The sequence below is a fragment of the Crinia signifera genome, chromosome 1 (genome assembly GCF_055691185.1).
Source record: "Crinia signifera chromosome 1, ASM5569118v1, whole genome shotgun sequence".
Classification (NCBI taxonomy): domain Eukaryota; kingdom Metazoa; phylum Chordata; class Amphibia; order Anura; family Myobatrachidae; genus Crinia; species Crinia signifera.
The window spans coordinates 294773600-294796052 of record NC_139217.1 but is presented as its reverse complement, the minus strand read 5'-3'; the positions used below and the strand labels follow the sequence as shown (position 1 = coordinate 294796052).

The 22453-nt window shown below is 38.4% G+C and overlaps 1 protein-coding gene across 33 annotated transcripts in view; it reads right to left on the bottom strand.

Annotated features, from left to right (window-relative positions):
* The window catches only part of PTPRD (protein tyrosine phosphatase receptor type D), a 1589668-nt gene that overhangs the window by 807685 nt on the left and 759530 nt on the right, over positions 1-22453 (bottom strand). For all 33 annotated transcript variants that reach the window (XM_083185941.1, XM_083185944.1, XM_083185945.1 and 30 more), the window contains exon 7: positions 7689-7727. The gene's annotated coding sequence lies outside the window, so the exon portion shown is untranslated. The remainder of the gene's footprint in view (positions 1-7688; positions 7728-22453) is intronic.

Below are 22453 nucleotides of genomic sequence, written 5' to 3'. Positions count from 1 at the left end.
ATCACAGCTATAAATCAAACTAATGACCCCCTACCCCTCACTAAAACTCACGACATAGTTAACGCATTTCAAACCTTCTACACCACACTATACTCGGCTGACCCCCCAGACCACACACAAATAGACCAACTACTCAAAGACTCCAGACTACCCTCTCTCTCCCAAACCCAAATAGAAAAATTAGACGCAGATATAACAGCTGAGGAGGTGTCCCAAGCGATATCTTCCCTTCAAACAAACAAGTCCCCGGGGCCAGACGGATTTTCTGGGGAATATTATAAAATATTACAGCCAGATATCGTCCCAACACTATTAGAACTATACCGAACCATCCACAAAACCCAACCTTTGTATTCTTCATTCAATGAGGCGTATACAACCTTAATTCCCAAACCTGGACGGGTACCCACAAAACTAGACTCATACCGCCCCATTACTCTCTTAAACGTAGACTTTAAGCTATTATCTAAAATTATGGCAACTAGAATCCAATCCTTTTTTTCAGAGATCATCTCGCCCAACCAAATGGGATTTGTTGCGGGCCGACAGTCCGTTAAGGGAATACGCACTGCAATAGCCTCGGTAATTGCCTCTAACCTCCACCCCAATGCCCCACATATGCTATTGAGCCTAGACGCACATAAGGCATTTGATACTGTTTCTTGGCCTTTCTTATTCCAGACACTATCAGCATACTCCTTTGGACCCCATTTTATAAATTTGATAAAATTCTTTTATAATACACCAAGCACCTCCCTACTCATCAATGGAACTAAAAGCACACCTATACAGATGTTTAGAGGGACTAGACAGGGATGCCCCCTTTCCCCGATCCTATTTAATCTTTCTTTAGACCCCATACTTAGACTTATTGAATCCTGGCCTGTCCTTCAAGGAATACAAGTAGGCAACATGGAAATCAAAATAACTGCGTTTGCAGATGACGTCCTCATCTATGTAGCAAACCCCAAAACTTCCCTACGCCCTCTACTAGATCTCCTACGCAACTCAGGTAGACTGTCAGGATTCCAAATCAATTTGGAAAAATCTGAAATCCTATACCTAAAACAGGGGTTCACACGCCCCAAATGGGCCACACAACTGCCCATGAAATGGGCAAAGGGCCGCCTGACGTATTTAGGCATAACCCTACCCAAAAATATGCAAAATTTATATGCCTACAATATTAGCAAAACTATTAAAAATCTCACTAGGGAACTAAATAGAATGGGCCACCTTCAGCTATCATACCTAGGCAGGGCAAACCTCCTGCGAATGGTATACTTTCCCAAGCTTTTATACCAAATTCAGGTTTTGCCACTTTTAATCACTAAATCCGATATACTTACTATAACTAAACTGTTCCGAACCTTCATCTGGAACAAGGGGAGAGCTAGAATCGGAATGATCAAACTGACACAACCCAAATGGAATGGCGGGATTAATTTCCCAGACATATCAATATATAATCAAGCGGCGATACTCAGATACCTCAAAGACTGGCTACTTACCAACCAAACTTATGCTAACACAGCCCTGGAACAACACTTTCTACCTCACATTTCACTAACTGCATTCCTGCACTTAGAAGATAGAGACATCCCCCCGGAAATACACCTAAACCCTCTTCTAATGTCTGTCCGCAAGTTATGGCTTACCCTGCGCCACTCTTTCCACTTGAACCCACACCATACGATACACCTACCCTTTGTACGAAACCCCCAATTTCATGACGGAAATGCCCCACACCTTTTCACAAGTTGGAGAACTGCAGGATTACAAAGAGTTGGACAGTTGATAGACTCTCACACTCACAAACCACTTAACTTTGCAGAAGCCTCTAAGAACTACCCAATAATAACCGCACATAACTTAAATTTTATTCAGGCCCAATCGTATGCAGACAAAATTTCTAAACTCATCCCAGAAAGAGACTGGAACAACGATTTTGACAACGTGCTCCTAGCCCCCCCATTACCTAAAAAAGCGATCTCCACCTACTACAAATTTCTCCGAAAGACCATAGATTACTCATCACAAAAAACAGGCCTTAACCAATGGCTAGAACACTTTCCCTCCCTTACATCGGACAACTTGCTAAAAACCCTGGAGACCTCAATCACGATATTCCCAAGGGCCAAATTCACGGAAATGTATCTAAACATCTTCCATAGAGCATACATCTCTCCCTCACGAGGGTTCCAAATGCAAATACTACAATCCCCAACATGCCCCAAATGTCATCACCCCCAAGCAGACCTATACCATTGTTTTTGGGCTTGCCCACAGGTTAAGAAATTTTGGACAGAGGTCCGTGACTTTTCCAATGAACACCTGGTAAATTTCACCCCGCTCACCCCGGAATGGGCCATATTTGGCATCCTTCCAGAGGAGACTAGAGCCCCCAAACCCATTAAAAAGTTAATGCTAGCAATCTCATCCGCTGCCCGCAAAACTATCCTACAAGTGTGGATTCAAAATTCCCCCCCAGCCTTGGCAATGTTTAGAGATAAACTGTTTTTCATTTTTCACATGGACTGGCTGGAAACCTCCCTCCAAAAGGACTCGCGCACAAAACAGTTCTTTGCCACTTGGAATAGTTATATGGAAACTCTACCCACATCAACTAAACAAACTCTCCACCAATGCTTCCAAAACACCCGATGGTATGAAGAACAGAGGCTGCTCAACAACCCCCCGCTAGTCCTGGATTAATTTATTAACTCTTTTTGTTACGACTACGGTCTTGAACCCATGCCACAAAATTGGGAAATTCTATTGTTACTATGTAACCCCTCTTTGTACACTTGAATTTTTGATATATGATTCTCATGCTTGAGAACACAGAATTGCGTTCTGTATTTTTTCTTTGATGCTTTGACTCAATAAAAAAGTTTTGAAAAAAAAAAATAATTGTAACTATCATTGTTCTTAGTACATAGCGTGTGCATCAGTATTTCTCTTTTTTCCTTTAAATAAATATATATTGTAAGCGCCGCTGGGGCAGGTACTGATGTGAATGTTCAAATATTTTCTATGTAAAGTGCTGTGGAATATGTATGTGCTACTGTATATAAATAATTGGTAATAAAAATATAAAATAGTATGTAGTCTTATTTTACTATCTATTTTTTACTTATTTTTAGTAATTCCTCTATTTAAAGGTAATCAGTATCCTAGTAGGTTGCTTTCTGGGTGTAGAATAGAGTACTGGGTGCTGGGGTATTACTAAAACCCCAAACTCCCCCCCGACTGCCACCCATCTTAGCACCATCAAAAGTCTCCCTACACACACACCCTTCTCCGTTCAGACAGCTGCCACTACCAATTGTCACCCCCTCATACCTTTCCCTGTCCTTTCCCGTCCCATCGCCAGTACTAAATCAGCTCATCTGGGCTCATCATTCGTGTGGCTCCTCTCTCTGTATTTATTTTATTTATTCACAGTTTCTTATATAGTACACACATATTCCACAGCGCTTTACAGTGCTGTGAGGCAGTATTGCTAACCATTACACCATCCATACTGCCCCAGCCCTCTGTATGTGGCACATCACACGCAGGGCATTGCAACATTGTAGTGTACAAGAGAGAGAGATCCCTGCAGTGTCGGCACAAATAATAATAGATAGACTCTATACCACTGTATGTATCGCCTTTTATAATTTTGTACTACAATAAATTTGTATGTTATTGTGTAGAAAATATTTAATTGTTAAACTATTTATCAGCACCTATTCTACTGTACATCTTAGCAATGAGAGAATTATGGAGGACACTTCTTCCTTAACCTTTGTTTTTCTTATTACCTATAGCTGCTTAGTAGCTCTATTGTCCCTTTAGTTTGAGAATTTACCGGTTTACTCAACTGAGGGGTTATCACTGGAGATGTTCCTGATTCTTACAATTAATATTACTGCCAATTTTTGGTGTGCTCTCCTCCTTTTCTTCATCTTTTCCTTTCCTTTGTTGTATTTTTTTCATTTTGCCTCTTCTTCCTCTGCCTACAATTATATGGTCTGTATATTCCTACATTGGAAAATGCCCTGACGTCTTTTACTTTTTAATTTATGTTGTATCCCTGGGTTTGTACGCTGTTTAATTGATCCATACTATGATTCTTCATGCCAGACTTATGTACCTCAATTTACAGAAAACTCACATTTTTTAAAGAGACTCTCCTTACTGTGGTTGAACATCAAAAATGTTGTAGGCTTCCCAAAAAATTCTAGCCTTTCCCTTCAACTTTCCTTACCACTCGAATCCTGCGGTATAGAAAATACTAGCACAGAACACCTTACTTATAAATATTATATGCCAGGTGATGGATCCATATGGTTGATATGTTCTTCTCATACTTGACGTCTATGGTATAAGATATATGCTTTGCAATGTCTACACCCCTACCTTCTATGATAAATCCTTTTTCCTGAATATTGTAATTTGCTATATCCTTATCAAGGTACTTGGTTCATTTTTGGTGACAAATTTGAATATATTTTACTCTTGTTTTATGGATCACCAATCCCAATCCTCTGCTCATTTTATTCAATAGAAAATAGGTATTTAACACATTTGTACCTGTTTGCATCTTACAGATATGTGGCGTCTGCACCACCCCATTAATAAAGAATTATATTTCTCTCTCCTCTCTGTTTTATAAAATAGATTTTTCATTATGTGATTCATGTATTTGTACAGCACTGTATTCTTCCATAGAGACTTTAAGCCTCACTATTCATTATTTTCACATTATCCAACATCTCGAGATTTAGAATAAATTGGATTATTTGTATACTGATTTGTTGCCTAGTTATACCAATTGGATATGTTCTGGAATTTGGACATCCTGGGCTAAGGATTTACCTGGTTTTCAGCATCCAATATGTTGGCTCTGCTAAATTAAAGGAATGCCATATAAAATTCAAAAATAGTTCTTATTTCTCTAAAACCAAGATGAAACACATGGAAGTTGCAGAATCAGGTTCCTGCCCAAAATGTAAAATCTCATCTGCCACTTTTGCACATAATGCCTGGTACTGTGTTTAAATTAAATGTTTTTGGTATAAAATACACATATTTATTCGACAAGCAATGGGCGTGTCTGTAGCTTTATCTTAGGAATCTTTTTATTGGCTGATTATTCTGCATGTTCATACCCTTTTGATATCCCCCTTCCTTCCTGTTTTTTACTATATTGGTTGCTGATGACAGAAAAACTGTGCTACAGAAATGGATTTCCCAAAAAAAACCCTATTTTGGTTACACAAGAACTGCTTTCCATCCTATTATTTGATAGACACTCAGTATTAGTTGACATTGACAAAGATGTCAGTAAATTTAAAGCTAATTGGAATATTTACCTTGATTACATACTAGCTTCTCAAAATTCCCTTATTATGAATGTTTTTACCATCATGACCTGGTCATTGCAGCATACAGTAATTTAACATAACCATTACAGATTTCTCATTTATATATTTTTAATATATGTTTGCTTATAACTTTCTATGCTTTCCTTACAGAACTCACAGATTGGTGGTGGATTTATTTTCTTTCCTTACTCTGTTCCCTGTTCTATCTCTTTCCTTTCACTCTTTCCTGGTCCAATTCAATCTTGACCTTTCTCATTTTTAGTTTCCTTAATTGTTAATGTTTATAAAAAAAATTAAAACCAGATTGCAGTTTTGCTGGACCCTTTTCCCTTTTTTAACTATTTTTTATTTTGTTTTTCACTTTTTTAACTATTTTATATGTTTGCAAAAAGAAATGGAGAAAGAAAGCGCACCAATGAGCAAATGTATTATAAAAAAATATTTACTGATTTTTATGCTCACATACATAGTGGTTAAAGAATACAAGTTTGCCAGCGAAATGTAACACGGGATCACAGCACGGAACTCCGATGGATGTATCGCCCACCGCGCACCAGCCACAGAACGCCAGACAGAAATCCAAACACCGGAGCCGCCACGGAAAAGGGGACAGGGAGCACACTGGATCACGGATGGAAGCTGGACGTCACTACATCCGACCAACAAGCCACACCCAACGCGTTTTGTCACTGGAACGGACTTCATCAGGACAAAACGTGTTGGACGTGGCTTGTTGGTCCGATGTAGTGACGTCCAGCTTCCATCCGTGATCCAGTGGGTAGCTCCCTGTCCCCTTCTCCGTGGTAGCTCCGGTGTTTGGATTTCTGTCTGGCGGTCTGTGTCTGGTCCGCTGTGGGCGATACATCCATCGGAGTTCCGTGCTGTGATCCTGTGTTACATTTGGCTGGCAAGCTCGTATTCTTTATCCACTATGTATGTGAGCATAAAAATCAGATTTTTTATGATACGTTTGCTCATTGGTGCGCTTTCCTTCTCCATTTCTTTTTGCAAGTATCTCTGTGGGGATTACTGGTACACTCCCATTGAAAGAGGCTGCACACATTATTGAACAATTTATGGACATTATCTGGGAATCTGAGGAGTTTGTGCGCTGGGTATTGTTGTTCCTATATTTTATATAATTGTTTGCTTTTTTAGGTTTACCTTATTAATCATTCACTATTTATCAATATAATATGAACAACATTTCCTGTTTTCTAGGTTTTTTATAACATTGTGTTCAAAAAAGAAAAAAGAATAAAACCTAAATAATTATGATGATGATGATGATTATTTTTAACTCATTATAAGCAGTAGTCATATTATACAGCACTGGTCAGAGAATATGTCAGTATAAGAAATTCTAGATTTTAGAAATGATGTATTTTAAAGATGAAAATAGTTAGATTATTTTTTGGTGTTCCCTCATTACTGTCTTTCTATCTCAGTATACGCAATCCTTGTGGTACTTGTGTAGTTTCACGGTGCCAGCATGGCGCCGTGCGCCTGAGTCCCCTTGCGGGGCTCGCTTCGCTCTCCCACACTGCGGGCTCGGTGGCTCGCTACGCTCGCCACGCTATCTAAAATCAACTCTATGCCAACATGGATAGTGGAGGTATGAACTATCCATGTTGGCATGGAGTTAAGTTAGTTTATTTTAGATAGTTTGCCGAGTGTAGAAGCCATGCTGGCGCTGTGAAACTACACAAGTACCATCCTTGTTAATAATGCTGAATCCTACTATATTATTTCAATACTATTGGAACCTCCTGTTCATCAACTGCATCTTAGTAGAGAAGGGTCACCCATTGTTAGCGGATGGGATAGTGGATATGACACTGCTTTTAGAAAAGTTCGTAATTAATTAAGTTTTTTCCTAAAAAATAAAAATTCAATATTTCACATTTAGATTTATACATCTGGGAAAATGTAATTAAAATAAATTAATGTGAACAAAGAATTTTATACCAGCTGTACAGGAACACTAGAAATAAATAACCACAGCACTGTATTTGAATAAAACATATTGAGAGATGTTTTGTAATGCAAGACTCACTGCCAATGCTGACAAGATTTTGTTCATTACAACGGAGATTGCCTGAGTTCATCATATGTTTATTTTTCTTATTGGCAAATTACATTTAAGCTTAAATTGCCAATGCCTAAAACAGTTCAATATACAATAAATATAACAAAATAACTTACAGCATCACTATTAAAAGAAATGCATGTTTTACTTTTATAACTCTGGTGTTTTATTCCACAAACTAAAATAAAACCTACTGTTAAACCACTGACAATCCATAATCTTACCTGGACTTGTAGGTTTAAAGTGCTGTAAAACCCTGAGACCTGTAATTAAAATAAAGGCCATTAATTCAGCTAGAAAAGAACCTGAAGCACCATGTAAACAAGCCACATGACAAATCATAGTTAATTAATAATCTTTCATATTATGGTAAAATCAATTGAAGCAAGCAGATTCCATAAAAAACTTTGATTAGCAACATTTTTAAAAGAAAAATATATTCTAAATTCACAATTACTGTATACATCATTATTTTCTTAGGATAATGTAATCATTGCTACTGTGGATAAAAACTGGGACTCATTTACAGCAAAGATGAAAGACAATTAAAAACTGCATATGAGCACAATAACAAATCATGGGAGTGGTTCAGCCATGGATGGGATTAATTCAAATAGGGACAGAGTGGTTACTAAAACCATCTAATTTTTCATCGTAGATGAAAATCTTTTAACAAGAGCAAATGACCAGGATTGGACGAAACCAGAGGCTGTATGAGCGGATTTCCTACATAATTAATGTATATAGTTTTTGGAAGGGCTGTAATGTGTATACTGGAGATTCAGCATTCTCACAAAGTGAATCAGAGTGTTTATTATTCTTTAAACTTTCTTCTGTATACCTCAATGCTGTTGTCATCCTTAATCATCACTGCACAGCATGCTCACTATCTCATTGCTTTTTTTAGTTTGATTGGTAGAAATTCAGTAGTTTTGTAAAATTTAAGATCATGTCTAAGAAGCCTTAATCAGACATATATATGGGCGGGAATATTTGTTTTTATGTATTTTATAATACATGTTTTATATTTAAGAATAAATCTTGGTCAGTTGTAATTACAAAAGAGGGAAAGACAGATATATTTGGGCGCTGTATAACACTATTGGTTTTGTATTTGAATTGTGTGGATCCCTCTAGTAGGGCATGTAGTGTTATTAGTGACCTCTTTACATCTAGCGCACAATTCTAGTGATATTGTGTTGTTGATACATATATATTAAAATAAATTTACAGATAAACTGGGGGTCATTATAGATACATGAACACACTAGGCTACTAAGCAACCAGTAAATAGAATTAAACTGTACCATATGAACATATGAACAATGAAAGGTTATAGGGTGATAGTTTATAATTGAACATAGAGATTTTTAACAGCAGCCAAGAGTGATTTGACTGGACAGTCAATATAAGTAATAGAAAGAATAGTCACATGTTTCCCCACTGTGCCTTTTAATCACTGTCAATAGATTAATGAATCTAGGTAATTCTAAACTCCCCAAAGAACAAGCAAATTAGACAGTTTGTATTGTTTCCAACAATCTATAACTAGAATGAGGAAGACATTCAGTAAGTCATTAGCATTATTTTTTCTATTTTTCAAAGAAAGAACAAATATTCAATGCTGAATTGTTATATTTATTAATGTTTAATATAGGAAATATGAATACAAATATTTTTCTCTCTTAACTTTATACAATGAATATGTTAATAACCTTTTGAAGACATCGCCAAATGTAAATTTATTTGGGGGCAAATAATAGAATGTGAGAATCAGAAAGTAAGATATCTTTGGATAGATTTCCATTTTTAAAAGCAGCAATTATTTACACTGAAAAAACAGATTGATTTTGCCATGTAAGTGCCGCTTTAAAAAATTTAGTTGTTTTTTTAAATGAAAACTCTCTCAAAATCTCTCACTTTCTGATTCTCACAGCCTATTACATTTGGCCCTTGGTCTTTATGAAGATGTGTTACACAAAGATGCACTTGTCTTATACCATAGCCAATAAAACACAAGTTGTCATTTTCAAAACAATGAAATTATGCAACGAAGCACGTCATATGCATTTTGTCAGATACCACTGATAAATAATTCACAGATTAATATCATGGTACTTTGGATGTCAACTCTCACATACCTTTGTAGGTGAAATATTCAATACAAATAATAATGCTACAGTATTCTTTTTTCCCCTAAGAAGTTTATTTGAAACTAGAAATTCGATACTATGTAATGCAGGAAAGCAGCAGGACATGCATCAAGAGCTGTGTACACACGGTGGCGATATATTGCTGAGCTATATATTGCTCAGTGTCTCCTTTTCATCAGCGACCAGAGATGGTCGCTGATGAAAGGGAACCTCTCCCGGGGGAGCCGCAGAGGGAATCAGCTGGTTGCAGGAGCAAGCTCCTGCGACCAGCGATCATAAGGGGGCTAAAAACTGGAGCATGCACCCGGCGATTTATCGCCGGTGCGCACTCCAATCGTTGGCAATATGGTTGCTCGGCGTCCATATTGCCAGCGATTATAGCCTGTGTATATACACCTTATAATGGGCAGTAATTGCTTTTTTGGTGTCCACTTCCACTCTGCCAAAATCTGTCCATCATCTTGAGCAAGTTCTTCTTCAGGACCCTCTTCAGTCGGTGGAAGCTGCAGGAGTGAGAGGCCCCACAGAGCCACCAATGATTAACTTTACTGGGTGTGGGGGGGGGGTGTTTGCCACTGGCCACCAATGGTGAAATCTTTTTTGGGGGGAGGGGCTCTACCCACCAATGGTTAAACCTTTTTATTGGGGGGACACAAGCCACCTATGTTTATTTGGTTGGGGGGAGAGGGGACACACTATGCAACCAATGTTTATTTGATTGGAGTGAGGGGTGGCACTATGCCATGAATGTTTGTTTGTTTGGGGTGAGGGGGGCACTATGCCACCAACATTAATTTATAAGGCCACTAATAATTTTATTAATTATCAGCCAGAGACAGCCTTGGGCTTCAGCCCGGGCCAGTGGCACCCTGGAAGGGGGGACCCATTTATTGGGTTGGTACCCACTCCCACAGGGAACTGGCCCAGGTAATGCTTTGGCCGAGGGACCTTATATAAAAAGTGTCCCCCGGCTGTGGCATTACCCTGATGGCTGTTTGAGCCCAATGCTGTTCACCAAAATACGGGGGACCCCTACTCCTGTTGTCCCCCAGATTTTGGGAACCAGGAATTGCCCAAGAGCCCAGTGCTGGTTTTTTGAATATAGGGGACCTTATTTATTTTTTCCCCCTGTTATTTGAGAAACTCTGAAAGCCTGGGGCTGGACATGCTCATGGGGGAAACCCACATAATTTTTAAAATTATTTATTTATTTTTCTATTATAGACAAATTTGAAAACTCCCCCCCCCCCCCCCTCCCTGAAGTCGCCTGAGAGATTTGAAATCTCTCATGCTGAATCTCCCATTTTGGATCTCTTGCAAAAATCTCTCTATGTGTGGGTTCATTATCTGAGAGATTCAGTTTAAGGGAAATCTCTCATGCTGAATCTCCCATTAGGAATCTCTGGCACAAATCTCTCTGTGTGTAGGGTCCTTAACTCCTTCATCTGCCAACAATAAAATCCCTTTCAAATGGTAAGAGAAGTAAATTTTGACTTACAAAAAAACTCACTACTTTATGCAAAAGTTTAAAAAAAAATTCATAGTCATAATAATTCCAGGAGGCATTTTAATAGTCGTAAATATAAGTTTCAGCTGGCACAATTTTCATCCATTGAGAGACAATAAAAAAATAATCAGCATGATGCAGATTGTCAGAGTTTTTATTCAATCCTAAATGTGTACTTGAAACAAACTAAGCACTCTGAAGTGAATATAAAATGGACTGCATCTAAATCATCGCTCGTTTTTTGTTGTTGTTTATTTACAGTATATCTTTTTTTGTAAGAGTTTGATAGAGATTTCAATGTGGAGAATATTTTTTGCTAAAATATCATTTATTGAAATAAGTAAAAGGGAAACTCAACATTTTTGAGAATTCTGTCAATCTGTACTGTAGATAAAAGTGCACTGTATGTATTTTTAAAAGTTTGATTTGGTAGAACTTTTTAAAAGTTGTTTCTATAAATGAAAACAAACATTTGACCATATTCAATGTATAAAATTCTGCAAACGAACAACACATTACTTTAAATCCTGTTACCATCCAGTCTCAATCTAGGTGACCAGAGCAAATGAAAATGAGCAAACAGATTACAAACATTTTGATTTGTGAGTACTATAATCAAGAGGCATTAAAAGGGTGAGAAAAGGAGAAGATTTGAAGAGTTTTCTCTTGCTAAGTGTACAGCAGCAAAAAAAAAAAAATTAGTGTACTGAAATTGGAATCATTTATTTAGATCAAGAAAGGTAAAGTTATTTTGAACAATGCAAATTTTAAACTGGTATAGTAAACCATCAAGAGTACTCAGAGGTTTGAGAATTACAGATATGTATCACAATATGAAAATGACTTGCTTTATGGCTCAAAGGAAACAAATTTGCCTTTATTCTATTAGGGAGATAGGGAACGAGTGTTTAACAGTATTTGAGGACATACCAAATTGAATAATCAATTAATGGCTAGGTTACGTTTATATACAATATTAAGTAAAGCTTATACTTACAGCATGTTAACTTATATCAAAGAACATTAAAGTTACTGTATAAATATTTGTACACATAAGAAGGACATTTACTTTGGTAATGCATTGTGCTAAGTTCAAATCCAAGAAAAGTGTTATGATCTTAAAGAAAATAGAATATATCTGGATACTAGACTACTGATCTGGATCAGGTTCAAGAACAAAAGAAATGGCCCTCATTGAGCAACCCTTTATTGTTTTTAATTTTTTCATGTAACTTGTTAATTTAGTTATGGTTAAGATAATTATTACTTATTTTTTCCAGTTATTTATATAAAGTACACATTTTCTGCAGTCTTTACAGATAATATTTGCCCATTCACATCAGTCCTACCCGTTTACTCACTGTAGCTTACAATATATGTTCCCTACCACATGTACACATACACACATTCAAAATAGAGTAAATTGTTCTGTTAACCTAACAGTACTTTTTGAATTGTGAGAGGAACCTGGAGCACCTGGAAGAAACCTACACAAGAACGGGCAGAATTTGCAAAGTCACACAGTTATGGCAATAGTGGGAATTGAACCCATGACCTCAGTGATGAAAAGTAACCATTACACTGTCTATGCTGCCCAATAATGACATTTACTTAAAAAATAACTACCATATTATTAAACAGATTTTCTATAACTAAATAAGACAAATACTTCAAAACTTTGGGTGCCGGAGGACTCACCGGCAGTCATGATTCTGACAGTCATTACCCCGACCTCGAAATCCCGACTGCTAAAAGCCCACTACATGGGCAGCGGGTATTCTCTCTCGTGGGGGTCCATGACTTCCACGAGGGAGAAAAAATAGGTGGCGAGCGCAGAGAGCCACTGTGCCCGCAGTGTGGCAAGTGCAGCGAGCCTACAAGGGGCTTCGTTGCGCTCCACTAACTCTCTGAGTCCAGGCAGTCAGGATTCCAACGTCGGTCTAATGACTGTCGGAATCCCGACTGTCGATGTGTGTACCACACCCCAATATTTTAAGATATATTGCATATAAGTATCAGTAATGGATAAATATAAATAGAAAATAAACAAAACATGAATCAAACCTTTGTACAATCATAAATGTGTTTTATCTGATATATTACTTAGGTTTACGTATAAGAGTTCTTTTTTTTAATTGACTGATTATCAGGCAATACATAAATGCAATTGCTATTCTGTATTTCTCATTCATGACTTGCTTGCCTGTATAATCTGTATAAAATGGCAAAACAACTAAAAAGATGGAGTTCTGATATAAGGGCTCTGCACCTCTTAATCTGCACCCTTGTACTAATTCCTTTGTGACAAATCACTACTCTAATGTGCCTATTAAGTGATTTTGTATGCAGCTTCTTTTTTTATGCACCCCTAAAGCAAGTCTGTTTTTTGCTAAAAATTTTTTAGGAAAAATCAGAAAAACGTACTCTTGCACACTGGTGGCACCCCCACCTAAGGACTAACTATCAAGCAACCAATTAGCTTAATTAGTCAGTAATTACTCATCTTCCAAAGTGGCATCTTCTACCTTCAGCTGCCGGTATCCGGTCTTCTGTAACAGTGGGTGTTAATAAGTATTGTGGATGTATTTCAGTGTAGTTAAGTGTTTGTAGGGTACAGTATGTGTGAATGTGTGTTTGTGTGTGAGTGTGTAACCCATTTATATATGTGATCCCCATAACCTCAAGGCAGCAGCAGAGAAATATATCTCCAAGAAGTCTCCTCCTCTATAAGCAGCCCCCTTGCAGAAGCTACCCCCCAACTCTGTGTAAAGAGGAGATGAACAGGAGCTGTAGATGACCAAAATACTAGATGAAGGGGGGACTGTAGATGTGGCATATCTAGACTTTAGTAAGGCATTTGACACTGTCCCACATCGCAGGCTGCTAAATAAACTTGAAAGTGTGGGATTGGATTATAAAACAATTAAATGGATAAGAACCTGGTTGCAGGATAGGACAGTTGTCGTAAATGGAGTGCATTCTATGGAGGGACATGTTACCAGTGGAGTACCCCAGGGATCTGTACTTGGACCAGTGCTCTTTAATATCTTTGTTAGTGACATTGCAAATGGTATTGAAGGGAAAGTATGCCTTTTTGCAGATGATACAAAGATATGCAACAGAGTAGACACACCAGGAGGGGTAAATCAAATGACTGATGATCTAAGTAAACTTGAGAATTGGTCAAGAGAATGGCAACTACAGTTTAATGCTAAAAAATGCAAAATTATGCACTTGGGACTCAAAAACCCAAAGGCTCATAATAGTATCAAGGGTACTATAATGGAAACTACTGAGGAGGAAAGAGATCTAGGAGTCACTATTTCAAGTGACTTAAAGGCAGGGAGGCAATGTAACAAAGCAATGAGGAAGGCTAGTCAGATGCTTGGTTGCATAGGGAGAGGAATCAGTAGCAGAAAAAAAGACGTAATAATGCCACTTTATAGGTCATTGGTACGACCTCATCTGGAATACTGTGTCCAGTTCTGGAGACCATATCTTCAGAAGGATATAAATACATTGGAGTGTGTACAAAGAAGGGCAACTAAAATGGTTCATGGCCTACATCACAAAACTTACCTGGATAGACTAAAAGATCTTAACATGTATAGTTTGGAGCAGAGAAGGGAAAGGGGGGACATGATAGAAATCTTCAAAAATATCAAGGGTTTTAACATAGTACAGGTGGGAAATTTTCTTCAAAGGAAAACAAGTAATAAAACACGAGGACATGCACTGAAACTGGAGGGAGGTAGGTTCAGGGGAAATGTTAGAAAGAATTACTTCACAGAAAGGGTAGTGGATAAGTGGAATAGCCTCCCATCAGAGGTGGTAGAGGCTAAGACAGTAGAACAATTTAAACATGCTTGGGATAGGCATATGAATATCCTTACAAAGAAATAAGGATTAAAAAGGGTTGACTTTACCTGAAGGGTAAAAAAGGGGCAGACTAGATGGGCCAAATGGTTCTTATCTGCCGTCAAATTCTATGTTTCTATGTAGAGACTACTGGACTGGTAAGTACTGTATCTGACTTTTTTTTTATCTTTCACCATGGGGTTACAAAGCTGAAAGTCCTGCATGCATTATTTTTAAATTGGATACCACAGCTACTAACCAATGACAATCAAAAATGGGCATGGGGGCCACAATGTTTTATTTGCTGTGAAAAGCTTATGCCAAATTGAATTCCCCTAAGTAAAAATGGACACATCTGTGCTAGTACTGTGACATAAATGGCACATATCTGAACTGAGCAACCCCCAACAAAATGTATTTGATTCAAAGGCACATAGCAATTATGAACATTCAATTCTTTGTCTGTTCCACAGCTTATAATGTGACCGATATCTTGGCTTTACTGATAATTATTATTCACTCAATCCCAATAAATGTCTGATTTTGTAACTCATTGTTTCTTATTTACTCTAACTACACAGGCAATTTTTAATCTTGTTGTAGTGCAATGATCTCCTTCAGTCATGCAGTGCCACAATTTAATCCTCTTGTATAAACCAGACAGTCTTCTCTAAAGAGTTTAAAAGGATGAGCTATTAATTGATCATTCAGTTGATTCTGGTCTGGAAATATTAATTGAAATAGAGAACACATTAAGTTTTTATCCTTTTGTCTATTAATCTCAATAGATAATTTTGCACAAAAGCATATACATTTGCATTCTGTTTTCATAGTGATTAGTCTTCTGAAATATAATTGCAGAATTTACAAATCACAATGTAACAGCAATCTGTTTGCAGCAAAGACAAGAAGAGAAGATTCCACCAATTTGCAGTGGTGTAGAAAGGGGGATAGCTACTTTTTACCCAGGACTGGGTCTGAAGGAGGGTTCTGGTTTCCATTGCCCACTGTGCCATTGGAGAGCCAGGCAGTGGAAGAGAGAGGACAGGCTGCATCTGCAGCATGTAATCTCTCTCCTCAGCACAGCACACGCTGCTCAGTGCTGTACAGTATGCTCAGCTGGGGAGAGATGCAGCCGTGCCCCCTGCCTATTCCAATTACTCAATTCTAGTAATGGGGAAAGAATATCTTAAAATATTCATAAACAAAATATATTTTTAATTTAAAAAAAAAACAATGGCAATACTACTGCATATATCTGATATGAATTAACTCATGCTACTAAAGTCACAAAGAAGCAAACCCTACTTGAAATACAAATTAATTTTATAAACATTTGTTCAAGAGGGTACCGTATGTGTATTCTACTACTGCAAGTCAGTTTTAGTTATAAATGTAGTTTACCTGGGGACCCTTTGCCATACCGTTTACATTATTTGTACTCCCAACATTTGCAATGAAATACATTTACAATGAATGTAATTGCTATAAAAAATTTTTTTTTTAACAATATCGACACTGTCGCTAAAGCCCAGGTTGTTGCTGTGGCAACTTGGACCACAGCTCAGCATCTCCTAAAAACAAAGGACCAGTGACCCGAATATTTAATCCTGGAAGCAACCAGGGTTAGAACCGGAAGAACCAGATGAAAGGGTAGTGTAAATCCACAACCTGGGTCAGATGACATGAGTATGAGGCCTTAATACAGGAGATAATTGAAGATGGTCACCTCCAGATGCCAACCCTGAAGTGGGCATCCTAACTTCATTAATTGCTATAGATTCTGATTAATGTGCCAAAGACAAGAATTAGCATGTACCATGTTCCTCCCTCTTCCTGTACATTTTAAAGCCTTGCCACACAAGATCCTGGTCCCTGCCATACAAATTTTACAAAGTATTAATCCAGCAGCTGGGTGCTTCTGGGATGTTGGTAGTGAAGTTTGGATGGGGAAAGGATGCATTTCTGGTTTCTATAGGGATATTGGGAATGACAAAGGGTCAGAAGGAGTGTATTTTTGGAACTGGGTGTTGGTAGTGAATACAATGAGGGTGGAAAAGGGACACAACTATTTTGCCACCATACTGCTGACTCTGAAATCACTAACAAAAATGAATAAATTGATGTTCGATTAGGTTATACTTTAAATACAAATATATCTAGTGTTTCTAATAAGAAAGACACCATCATTATTATTATTTTGTTGTTATTAACAATTACTTTGCTTTAACCAAAACCAGTACAGTTGCACTGTTGGAGGCAGCAATGGAGGAGATGACTGACACTTGGGAGAAGACCTGAAAAGTTTGAACGTATCCATTTAGAGCTGCAATTAGTTTTTGTTTCCAGTTTGCTCTTTCATGCTCCTGTAACATTATTATTGCATATGAAACAGGCAAACTTCATTTAATTTATTACTTTATAAACTAGGTACTTTTATGTCCTTAGTGTTAAACATACTTAGGAGCATTAGTATTGTAAGTAGAATACTATTTTATTTATGCACAATTGTATATTTGCATGCCAACACTAGAAAATAATGTCAATCTGCACATAGGGCCTTATTCTAGTTCACTCTTTCTGACAAAATCCTTCTAAGATGGACTAAACCATGTGCACTGCAGGTGGGGCAGATGTTACTTGTGCAGAGAGAGTTAGATTTGGGTGGGGTTTTACTTCAAAGTGAGATCTATATTGCAGTGTAAAAATAAAGCAGCCAGTATTTACCCTGCACAGAAACAATATAACTCACCCATATCTAATTCTCTCTGCACATTTTACATCTGCCCCCCTGCAGTAAACATGGTTTTGTCCATCTAAGAAGGATTTTGTCAGAAAGAGTGAACTAGAATAAGGCCCATTGTGTCTTGCACTAAGCACACATCTTGTATTCTATTTAACCAATGGGAAGATTACCATTGCACTTCCCTAGGGATTTGCACTGGGGCCAGTGGATTTTAATATTTTTGGTGACGGTGCAAATGGTATTAAAGAAAAAGTATGCCTTTTTAAATGACACAAGACACAGCAGGAGGGCTAAAACAAATGGTGGATGGTCTAGGTAGAATAGAGGAAAGGGCAAGAACATGGCAACTACAGTTTAATGTAAAAATATTCTAAATCATGCACTTAGGGCTCAAATACCCAAGGCTATATATTGTATCCAGGGCACTCTATTGCAAACTACTGAGGAGAAAATTAATTTAGGAGTCACAATTTCAGATGACTAGAAAGCAAGTATGCAATGTAACAAAGCATACTGAGAGGAATCAGAAGCAGGAAAAAATAAGTAATAATGCCACTGTATAGGTAATTGGAACAAACTCATCTAGAGTACTGTGTCCAGTTCTGGAGGCCATATCTCCAGAAGGATATAAATACATGGTACTTGTTTCCTATCTGGGCGCCCACTAAGTTAATTGAGCACCATGCTATTCTCCGTAGTGAAATCTGATCGCATCGCATCGTACACATACACGATATTGAACGATGCGATGCGATGCGATGCGATCCGATTCGATTTCCCATAGGAAACAATGTTAAATGGCTCAATTTAGCCAAATTATCATAGGAACAATAGTAAATGGGCCAAAAACACCCCTGAACATTGAAATGTCCCCCCAAAAGTAGTTGACGCCACCCCGCCATCAACGTGAACCCGAAGCGTGGCGAGCGCAGCGAGCCCGCGAGGGGCGGCGGTACGCGTCCTCCGACCTTTTCATGCCCTACTATCCACTAGGGCGTGGAGTGAGAATAGAATAGTGTGGCGAGCGCAGCGAGCCACCGAGCCCGAAGCGTGGCGAGCGCAGCGAGCCCCGCGAGGGGACGCGGATACCTTCACAGGTAAACGCGTCCCTTTGCGGGCTTCCCAGGTGTCCGCGTCGCCATGGACACCTGGGAAGCCCGCGAGGGGACGCGTATAACTGTGAAGGTATCCGCGTCCCCTCGCGGGGCTCGCTGCGCTCGCCACGCTTCGGGCTCGGTGGCTCGCTGCGCTCGCCACACTATTCTATTCTCACTCCACGCCCTAGTGGATAGTAGGGCATGAAAAGGTCGGAGGACGCGTACCGCCGCCCCTCGCGGGCTCGCTGCGCTCGCCACGCTTCGGGTTCACGTTGATGGCGGGGTGGCGTCAACTACTTTTGGGGGGACATTTCAATGTTCAGGGGTGTTTTTGGCCCATTTACTATTGTTCCTATGATAATTTGGCTAAATTGAGCCATTTAACATTGTTTCCTATGGGAAATCGGATCGCATCGCATCGCATCGCATCGCATCGTTCAATATCGTGTATGTGTACGATGCGATGCGATCCGATTTCAGTACGGTGCCGTACGTAGAAAACCTGGGCGCCCAGATAGGAAACAAGTACCAAATACATTATAGAGAATACAAAGAAGGGCACCTAAAATGGTACATGGTATACACCACAAAACTTACTAAAATATTTTGAATTGTGTAGTTGGATCAGAGAAGAAAAAGTGGGATTTAACAACATACAGAAGGGATACATTCTTCAAAGCATGAAACTGGAGGAAGGGAAGATTAGAGAAAAAAAATAAAGAAACATTTTTTTCACACTAATACCCCTTTCCCACTGCAGCTCTTAAATGGTAATTTGCCATTTTTTTAGCCTTTTTAAATGGGTAGAGCTGCAGTGGGAATGCTCCAGGTTGCTGTACCCGTTTAAAAATACCACTTTTTTTAAAATGGGTAAAAAGCAGAGTTTTACCCGTTTAAGAGACATTTTTTTGCCAGTGGGAAATGGTCTTAAATGGTATTTAGTAATAATAATAAAGGTTAAGAACATGATTGGCTTCCTGCTTGTGATGACTGTACAGTCACCACATCCAGGAAGTAATCCAGGAAGTAATCACAGTAGACAGAGAAGAGCTAAAACTTTTTGTGCTGTACTGCTGTTTACATTCTGCTACCATGCCCAGTTGGACAGAGGAGGAAAATCAGGGAACTCCTTCGAATTCGTGGGGAAGAAGAAATCATGTGTCAGATGACCGGTACGGTAAAGGATGCTGCAATATACCATAATATCAGCAATATGATGACAGCATCAGGATTTATAAGAACCACTACGCAAATTATAAATAAGCTGAAGGCATTGAAACGCTTATTCCACAATGTACTGTACTGGACCAGAACCGGAACCGAAACGGCTCTGCACATAGGGAGTGGTTGTACTTCGACCAATGCATGGCGGTTTTCGGGCATTCTGCACTTGCTAATCCAGTAGCATTATCATCTAGCCTGGCAGCAGCCGAAAGTCAGCATGAAGCTGCACAGTTGTGTGCAGAACAAACATTAACCCCACCTGTGGAACCAACCCATTCCACAACATTCACATCCCTGTTTAATGAGGACTTGCTGCAACCGCAGACCCCTGAAGTGATCCCTGAAACTCAAAATGAGGACATGGAAGAAAATCAGGCAGGAAATCAGCAGAGACATGTGCTCTGTCTGCCATTATTGCAACACTGATCAGACCTCTCCCCACCCCCTCCTTTTGTTCTCTCAAAACGTCATCAGTGTGGGCCTGTGGGGGCATAAAAGTCCATTCTATATGACAGCCCATGTTTATTATGGGTTTAAACAGGTTGCTAAAATGGGTATATGTCAATGTGACAAAAAAACGGCATTTAAATGGCAAATTACTGTTTAAGAGCTGCAGTGGGAAAGGGTCTTTATAGCTCTTACCCGTTTAAAGACCTGTTTACAAATACCTGGTCTTTACCCGTTTAGGCAGTGGGAAAGCAGCATAAGGGTAGTAAATGAGTGGAATAGCCTCTCAGATGCATGAGGCAGGCATAAGGATATCATTATATAGAAATAAAGATCAAATTTGATTGGAGTTGCCAAAAAGAAAAATGGAAAATGGCAGACTGGATGAGCCCACGGGTTCTTATCTGCTGTCAAATGTTTCTATGTAACTTAATTCTTCCAGTTTAGTACACTACTGTTTACAGCATCAAATACCTCTGTATACAGTACATATTTGCCTACTGAGTATTTGTCTATATATTTAAGTGTTATAGGTTATCTGCTACAAAGTAGCAATGCTAATAATTTTTTTACATATTGTACTAGTATTATTGAACAAATAGTAATCATGTGCATCTGTAACAGCGAGCTTAGTACAGCTTCTACTGTCATAATTATTGGCAATGAATATTTTGTTTTAGAAAATAGTGACAGTAAGGAGGTACATGTATCTGACTACAATCCCACATTTGGGGCAGGTAGACAAATAAAAATAATGTAATATTGATGATCATTCCTTATTTACAAAAGTTAAACACAAGTGGGACAAAGGCAGAATGGAACAACATCAGTTCTCTGCTTGATCAGAGTCTTCTCTTGACACCTATTTGTTAATAGTGTATCAACAACACCTTTCTGTATATATTGTACAATATCAGCTCTATTAGGAAATATAATTATTTACTTTAGGTTATATAAGTCAGGGGTCCTCAAACTATTTTGCTCTGGGACCCCATCAGACAATAAAATAATTACAGGACCACAGCACGTTACTGCAGAAGGTCATCACATGACATGTATCAGCAGACAGCACATACATGACAGTATTGTGGAGGCACAAAACGATGGGAGGAGTCTAAAATAACCGACAATTCATCAGACTTTTCAGACTCCTTGAATCACTGACTGAGATTAGAAAAGTCGTCAGCTTGTTGGTCAGCAGCATGTCGCGACCCCATGCTGAGAAGGTCGGGACCCATAGTTTGAAAACCGCTGGTTTAAGTGAATTTGGTTTTGCTACTTATTAACCTTTTTTGGTATGAACTGAATAACTTTCAGTTACTTTATTATCAGCAGTGAACAAAGCTGGTTACATTTTTTTAATTCCATTCTAAACTAGAGGCTTGTTGTAGCCCATAATAACAAATATATAGGTTTATGGTGGAATATAAGAAACACTGGTGCATTATGGAAGAGACAAACAGGTTTGTTACTAGACCTACATTAAATCATCTCTCTCATGCTGACAACAACCTGATGATTATGTCAAGTGGAAATTACTTTTTAACATTGTATGCGTTTCTACAATTAAATCTGACTCCTCTCATGGAACTGGTTTTATGTTTAATGCAGTTTTACATTGATATCTATGTGCAATTATGAATAATATGTTTACAGGAAAAAGAGAATGTGAGCAATGGGAAAAGCACACACAACAGCCACTGTATGCTTCTCTAGTTTTTAATGCTGAAATCAAATCAGCGTGGCATAAAAATATCTGCAAACTGAGTTCTAATGTCTCCATCAAAGATGCCTTTATAACGAAACCATATGAAAGTGTTTCCTCTAGCTCTGCAGTCTCAGCATGAAATGTTACTGGAAAAGTCACTCCAAAGACATATTTCCCTTTGTACACTTTAAAAGGAGGTTTTAAACATAGTTTATTAATAATAAGGGATTAATAAATATTTAACTTTAG